Here is a 7,968-nt window from a genome sequence, read left to right as displayed (position 1 = left end):
CAATGTTGTATACAATGTTGTATTCCTTACATATATGTACGATACGGAAACACAAGGATGTAGTCATAAGCTCTTATGGGATCATTCTGAAAATAACCGATATGTTTTTTTACTCAATCAAGTGGTGTTAGAAACCGCATATGAAATGCAAACTCCTATCTAGCGTATTAGGCACGTTGGTCAATTGTTCATTGTGATTGACTGAGTCTGATTTTAGCAATATTACAGCAAAATTACAGCGGGGGACACCAGAAATGGGCTTCACACATTGTACCCATGTCGGGAATCGAACCCGGGTCTTCGGCGTGACGAGCGACCACTTTAACCACAGGGCTACCCGACAGCCCCCATTGAGAGTGAAGAGAGCATTGATGCACAGAGCTGAAAAGTTGTTCATTTGCTTATCTATCACACTATGATCCCTCTTTTATCGGACTGGTTCATTGCGTCGATAATACTAGTCATTGCATGATAACTTGGATTTATCTTGCAAGGATCTAATTGTCATGGGTTGGCATTTACAATTACCTTGATACTGTCAGCATCATATCCATACCCATGGACGTAGTTCTTAACAAAGCTTAGAGGGTTTTAGCAAAGTGAACATGACCTGCATCATTATGACCATTTGATACAGCCAGGGAGGCTGAGGAAAAGTTAAACAAGGTCGTTGAAGACAATACATGAAGGATACAATATGTATGTATAATATAATATAATATGTATATTTTTTCTATATTCCAAGGTAAATATTTCGTTTCCAATTCCCACTTTTTAGGTTTTTGTGTTTGAACCATGTGCTTCCGGCAGAAGACACCACAACAGTCAATCCTGATCTTTTTTTAGCGTTTTAAAGTCTTCTGCAGTCCAAGAAGGTGTTTCATGAATAAATGGCTGTTAAGAATGACACTTTGTTCTTGATAATGTAGGGACCTCAAAACATATTTGACACCTAAACACCCGACGGCAGGGATATTAAACCCGAACGTCATAATAACAATGCACCTTAGCGGGCAATTATGAGTGGAACTGTGACTGTGACAGAAAGCATGACCGAGGTGACCGAGAATAGAGCTTAATAAATATGTTATTAACGCAACAGGCTATATTCGTGATACAAAGGATTTTTTCAACAAATTGTGAGAAGTACCTAAACCAATGAAAGAGGCATTTTTGCTTTGATGTAGTGAAACTCTACCAATCAATTCCGAAAGAGAGGGTACTGGAGGCATGCCATCAAGCTTTGGCCGATCGACAGGACAAACAAATACCAACAGAAAGTGTCTGAGATATTACGGGACAACAATAATTTTGGCTTTGATGGAAACCGGTCTGTACAGAGAGATGCAGCGATAGCTTCGAGTCTTGGCAATGTGCATATACCTCCATGCGTGGTTGGGGTGCAGAACATAACAAGTACAAATAGAAACCTTCTTTCCGCAAGCGGAATGTTGTTTGGGAACACGGACAAGAATCACTGGAAAAATACCATGCACATGCAGGTTCCATAGGTCGAAACATAAAGACAAGACGTACTCCTTAAGGCTATCTAAGTGAGCATGTGAATGGGCATCTAGCTCAACCTTGACATAGCAATAAGATAGACTGTCACTAGAACCATACATCACTGTCAGCAGCGATATTGTCTATTCTGTATTGGTTCACTGGATGATGATGATGATAATGATGATGATGATGATGATGATGATGATGACGTCGGTACTGATACGATTCGCATAGTGGGAACATTAAGTAGATTTGATGCCTTGTATAGAAAAGAGGTTCTTAATTTGAAGTATACGTGTGTATATGAGTGGATGAAAGCTAGTTTGCATATGTGAAGTGAGTTAGTATGAGTAATTAGTTAAGTAGTTGGGGTAAATCGTTAATTTAATCCAAACTATTGTCAAAATAAGGTCCCAAAAAAATTTTTTGTTTCTTTGTTTGCTTGTTGTTTAACGCCGCACTCAACAATATTCCTGCTTTATGACGGCGGTCTGTAAATAATCGAGTCATTGACATCATGTCCATCGATCCACGAAATTTGGATACGATGACATGCATCAACCAAGTCAGGGAGCCTGACTACCCGATCCCGTTCGTCGCATCTTGCGGCAAGCATAGTCGCCTTTTATGGCAAGCATGGGTTGCTGAAGACATATTCTTCCCGGATCTTCACGGGTTTGAATCCAATAACAAGCCAGACAATTAAGTAGAAGTACCCTTTGAACTTGAAAAGAAACATCACTATTGAATCCCAGGGGATTGATGTTCTCTGTACATGTTACTGTTTTCCCCTCCCCGTGTGTAGCTATACAAGACAGTGTTGTGTGCTGGTAGCTGGTCAAGAGGTCTGGAACGCCCATTGGCCCCAAGTGTGGTGGCTTCGCCTTTGTTCCTGTTAATCTATACACTACAAGGCAAAAGTCTTTGACTTTATTTCGCAAAATTTCCGCAGAATGTTTGTAAAACGCGAGGACTACGGAGAATGTTTGTAAAACTTTTGCGAAGCTAAGCGGGGACCACGCAGAATGTTTGTAAAACGTTTGCGTAGCTACGCGAGGACTACGGAGAATGTTTGTAAAACTTTTGCGAAGCTAAGCGGGGACCACGCAGAATGTTTGTAAAACTTTTGCGTAGCTACGCAAGGACTACGGAGAATGTTGGTAAAACTTTTGCAAAGCTAAGCGAGGACCACGCAGAATGTTTGTAAAACTTTTGCGTAGCTACGCGAGGACTACGGAGAATGTTTGTAAAACTTTTGCGAGGCTATGTGGGGACTACACAGAATGTTTGTAAAACTTTTGCGTAGCTACGCGAGGACTACACAGAATGTTTGTAAAACTTTTGCTTAGCTACGCGAGGACTACACAGACTGTTTGTAAAGACTTTTTGTAGGTCGTGTTTTATTTTGTGTTGTGACACACAAATATTCTGTGAAGTGGTATTAATCAATACTTGTTGGTCAATACTGTCAGCATTTTAATGCGATGGGAAACGTGACACAATGGGGCACAATGCTGTCGAAGCGACTTTTAGTTTAAACTCACCGTACATGACGTAACATTTGACAAATCAATTAAGAACCGACAGCTAATTATCACTGGTCTCAGGAACATGTGTGTATACCGACCGAGCCAATTTCTCCTTTAATATTAGGAAAGGGAAACGAATGGACAGTGAACAAAGGCCTCGCTTCAAGATTCACCAAAAACACTTCAATAAAACTGCAAAAACTACGTTCTACATTCCCATATTGAAGTTTGCAGCAAAGTCTTTTTTTCACCACTACCATAACGTGCATTGTGGAAGGTAATTCCCACTAATGACAGTGACAACCACAGGGTGTCTTGGTGAAGTAATTGGTCTAATTACTACTTTGATATTGTGACAGGTGCTGAGCTAATATATTTTAGTGTATGTGTCCAAAACACCCAACAGCAATCAATTTGCCTCTGCACAAACAGACACTTTCTCACGGACCAGTTTTCTCCAATATTAAATGCGATCAGGCGTGAAAGATTTACCCTGAAGTCTTCGAAAGGACGTTGTATGTCACCATGCAAAGTAACATCTTCTTTCAACAATCCATCACAACTGTTTGGATCATTTTGGCATTTACGTCGTTTTCAATGAGTGTGGATGGCGCCCTATTTAAGAGGACAGGCAATGGGACGTCGGCTGTTCTGGGTGACCCCCACCATCTGAGGCTTCAGACAGTGTCTAGGTTAACAGGATGTGCCCGTTTATGCTTACACAACTCTTCATGTTCGGAGTTCCAGTACTCGGCCTCCAGTGCCACGTGCATTACACGCCACGCAGACCAAATTTCTGTTGACGATATTGGCCCTGTCGGTGGTTTATTTGATGTCTACACTCTTTATACACAAGGTAAAGGAGTTGGTTGGTTGGTTTGTTGTTTAACGCCGCACTCAGCAATATTCCAGCTATATGACGGCGGTCTGTAAATAATCGAGTCTGAACCAGACAATCCAGTGAATAAGATCATGAGCATCGATCCACGCAATTGGGATCGATGACGTGCATCAACCAAGTCAGCGAGCCTGACCACCCGATCTCGTTAGTCGCCTTTTACGACAAGCATAGTTACCTTTTACGGCAAGCATGGGTTGCTGAAGACCTATTCTACCCCGGAATTTTCACGGGTCGGTAAAGGAGTTGAATGGATGCGGTCTGCTATATGCAGATATAATTATGTTTCACCAATCTGGGCTTTAACTTTCATCAACATGTCTGTAGATATATTTTATCTTCTGGAACTTAAGCTGTGTAATAATTCTAAATTAATTCTATTCCACAAATCTCAGTTGAACATTTCATTTTGCAAATACGCATAATTTTGTTTGTTTGTTGTCTAACGCTGCACTCAGGAATATTCCAGATTTTTCACGATGGTGTGTAAACAATCGCGTCTGCAGCAAGTAATCTAATGATTGACATAAGGAGTATCTGTGTTTGGATGCCTGTACTTATCGCGACTAATGCCGGCTTCAAAGTGCTAGGCTAATGAGATACCATACGGTAGTTGAACATGAATGCCTGACTCTCAAACACAGTATCACGATTCGCCTTGCCCCCTACATATCGAGTGGGATCGAACTACCGACCTACCGTTCCCCGGGCCACTGACCACTAGACCACAGAGGCGGCCGAAAGGGTAACGAGAACTTGAATGAGATTTCAGAATTTGATATTCCTGCATCTGTGTTAGCATAAGTAAGGCTAAGATTTATGGACGAACAACTTCCTTATTACAAGGTTATCACTTGCTTGATAAGGGGCGGTCGGGTAGCCTAGTGGTAAAAGCGTTCGCTCGTCACGCTGAAGACCCGGGTTCGATTCCCGACATGGGTACAATGTGTGAAGCCCATTTCAGGTGTCCCCCGCCGTGATGTTGCTGGAATATTGCTAAAAGCGGCGTAAAACCATACTCACTCACTCACTCACTTGCTTGATAACGGTGTTAGAACCTTCACCGAAACGTCGCCCTTAATTGTAATAAAGAAGCTGTTCATCCATAAATCTTATCCTTACTTAGTACTCCAACTTCTAAATGCCTATCAATGAAGTTGCTGTGTCAGCATAGACAAAACAAATGCTGATACAAATTTCATTCCTGTTCTGAACATTACAGAACTGAAGACATGTTCTGATATATATACACAGGCATGATAGGAAGAGAGAACGGGAAAGCCAAAGGTCGTAAATAGATAAAGGTTATTCCGAAAACCACATACCATGTACTGTTTCAAACAGTGATAAAAATAGATTTTAGATTAATAACATACTATACATAGTTACTATATCGAATATGTCATGTACATGTCATGATCAGGATTTTTTATTATAACGAAACCCTAACTATTGTATTGTCGACATACTATTGTATTGTCGACATCTCTGCAACTATAACACATAGGAGCTGACAATTTGCGTCAATAATGCCAACTATTTTATCTCTAAAATGTCGATCCAAGATGGCGATATTGTGAAGTCATTTTTGATAATTACTCAGGTATTTCTGGACCCGTGAAGATCCGGGGTAGAATAGGTCTTCAGTAACCCATGCTTGCCGTAAGAGGCCACTAACGAGATTGAGAGGTCAGACTTGGTTGATGATGCATATCATCGTATTCCAACTGCGTGGATCGATGCTCATGATGTCAATCAGTAGATTGTCTGGTCCAGACTCGATTATTTACAGACCGCCATCATATAGCTGGAATATTGCTGAGTGCGGCGTTAAACAACAAACAAAGAACAAAATGACGTATTTCTGCATGTAATAAACATGATGATAGTGATATGCAGAAAGTACATGGTATGTGGTTTTCGGAATAACATTTATCTATTTACGACCTTTGGCTTTCCCGTTCCCTCTACCTATCATGCCTGTAAATATATTTACACACAGCTGGTGGCTGCAAATAATACAGACAGACACTTCTACCATGATCCCGTGGTGACTATTAATTTCTTACAAGGGGGCCTTCGTTTATCAAGTGGAGATTGTGGATATACAAAAAGGCGGCTCTACTATTATCCTGGGACGTTTTTGATATACTTACAGACGTGTTTACCCTGATCTTCTCGTATTCTGGAAACATATCTGTGTAATTTACCAAAACGAGTGTACATACCACTACAACTTTTCAGAACTTCTTGCCATTATTTACCGATTGAATGTGGAAGATGGAATCACACCCCTTTATTAGATAGAAAGTGTACTGTTTGTAAAAGCCAAGACATTGCGGATGAATATCATTATATTTTAAAATGTGAATATTTTAAAGAAGTAAGACAATTATACATAATTGAACATCTATCTATGTTTTAACTACAACAGATTTTTCATTATAAAAATAATATCGTCTTGAAAAAAATGATCAAAATATTGTAAAATAGTAATGGCTACATTTAAACAACTATTATAGCTGCCATCACTATTTTACGTCACATCTCCTGTTAAACCTCAACATACTAATTTTTGTAGCCTTGTGCGTAATAAAGTTCTGTTCTGTTCTGTTCTGTTCTGTTCTGTTCTGTTCTGTTCTGTTCTGTTCTGTTCTGTTCTGTTCTGTTCTGTTCTGTTCTGTTCTGTTCTGTTCTGTTCTCGCTATACCGTTACCGTGCCTCAAGCGCCGGTGACTCTCGCTTCACGATCCAACACCCGTTTCCGGTCTTAGGGAAACTTACACGTCTTTACAATCCAACACCCGTTTTCGGTCTTAGAGAAACTTACACGTCTTTACCATCCAACACCCGTTTCCGGGCTTAGGGAAACTTACACGTCTTTACCATCCAACACCCGTTTTCGGTCTTAGAGAAACTTACACGTCTTTACCATCAAGCATCCGTTTTCGGTCTTAGAGAAACTTACACGTCTTTACCATCCAACACCCGTTTTCGGTCTTAGTGAAACTTACACTTCTTTACCATCCAACGCCCGTTTTCGGTCTTAGGGAAATTTACACGTCTTTACAATCCAACCCCGTTTTCGGTCTTAGGGAAACTTACACGTCTTTACCATCCAACAACCGTTTTCGGTCTTAGGGAAACTTACAAGTCTTTACGATCCAACGCCCGTTTTCGGTCTTTAGGAAACTTACACGTCTTTACGATCCAACAACCGTTTTCCGTCTTAGGGAAATTTACACGTCTTTACCATCCAACCCCCGTTTTCGGTCTTAGGGAAACTTACACGTCATTACCATCCACCAACCGTTTTCGGTCTTAGGGAAACTTACAAGTCTTAACGATCCAACGCCCGTTTTCGGTCTTTGGGAAACTTACACGTCTTTACGATCCAACAACCGTTTTCGGTCTCAGGAAAACTTACACGTCTTTACCATCCAACAACTGTTTTCGGTTTTAGAGAAACTTACACGTCTTTACCATCCAACAACCGTTTTCGGTCTAAGGGAAACTTACACGTCTTTACCATCCAACACCCGTTTTCGGTCTTTGGGAAACTTATACGTCTTTACGATCCAACACCCGTTTTCGGTCTTTGGGAAACTTACACGTCTTTACGATCCAACACCCCTTTTCGGTCTTAGGGAAACTTACACGTCTTTACGATCCAACACCCGTTTTCGGTCTTTGGGAAACTTACACGTCTTTACGATCCAACACCCCTTTTCGGTCTTAGGGAAACTTACAAGTCTTTACGATCCAACACCCCTTTTCGGTCCTTGGGCTTAGCTTGCTTTGGGCAAGGGTTAGTCATATTTTTTTAATCCGGTTAATCAGATTGGTCGGTCATGTTGACATAAACAATGGTGTGCCCGGTAAAATGCACTACTCTCAATATGTTTAATAAATAACTAATTTTTAAAATTAAAATTTAAAAAAAAAATATATATATATCTTTTCTTTATCATATTGAAATATAATCATGGTAGTATTTGGCGACAAACAGCCACCCTTCATCCATAAAAATATCTA

Source organism: Haliotis rufescens, unplaced genomic scaffold (genome assembly GCF_023055435.1).
Source record: "Haliotis rufescens isolate VD_foot unplaced genomic scaffold, xgHalRufe1.0.p SCAF_33, whole genome shotgun sequence".
NCBI classification, from domain to species: domain Eukaryota; kingdom Metazoa; phylum Mollusca; class Gastropoda; order Lepetellida; family Haliotidae; genus Haliotis; species Haliotis rufescens.
This window is presented reverse-complemented; position numbering follows the sequence as displayed.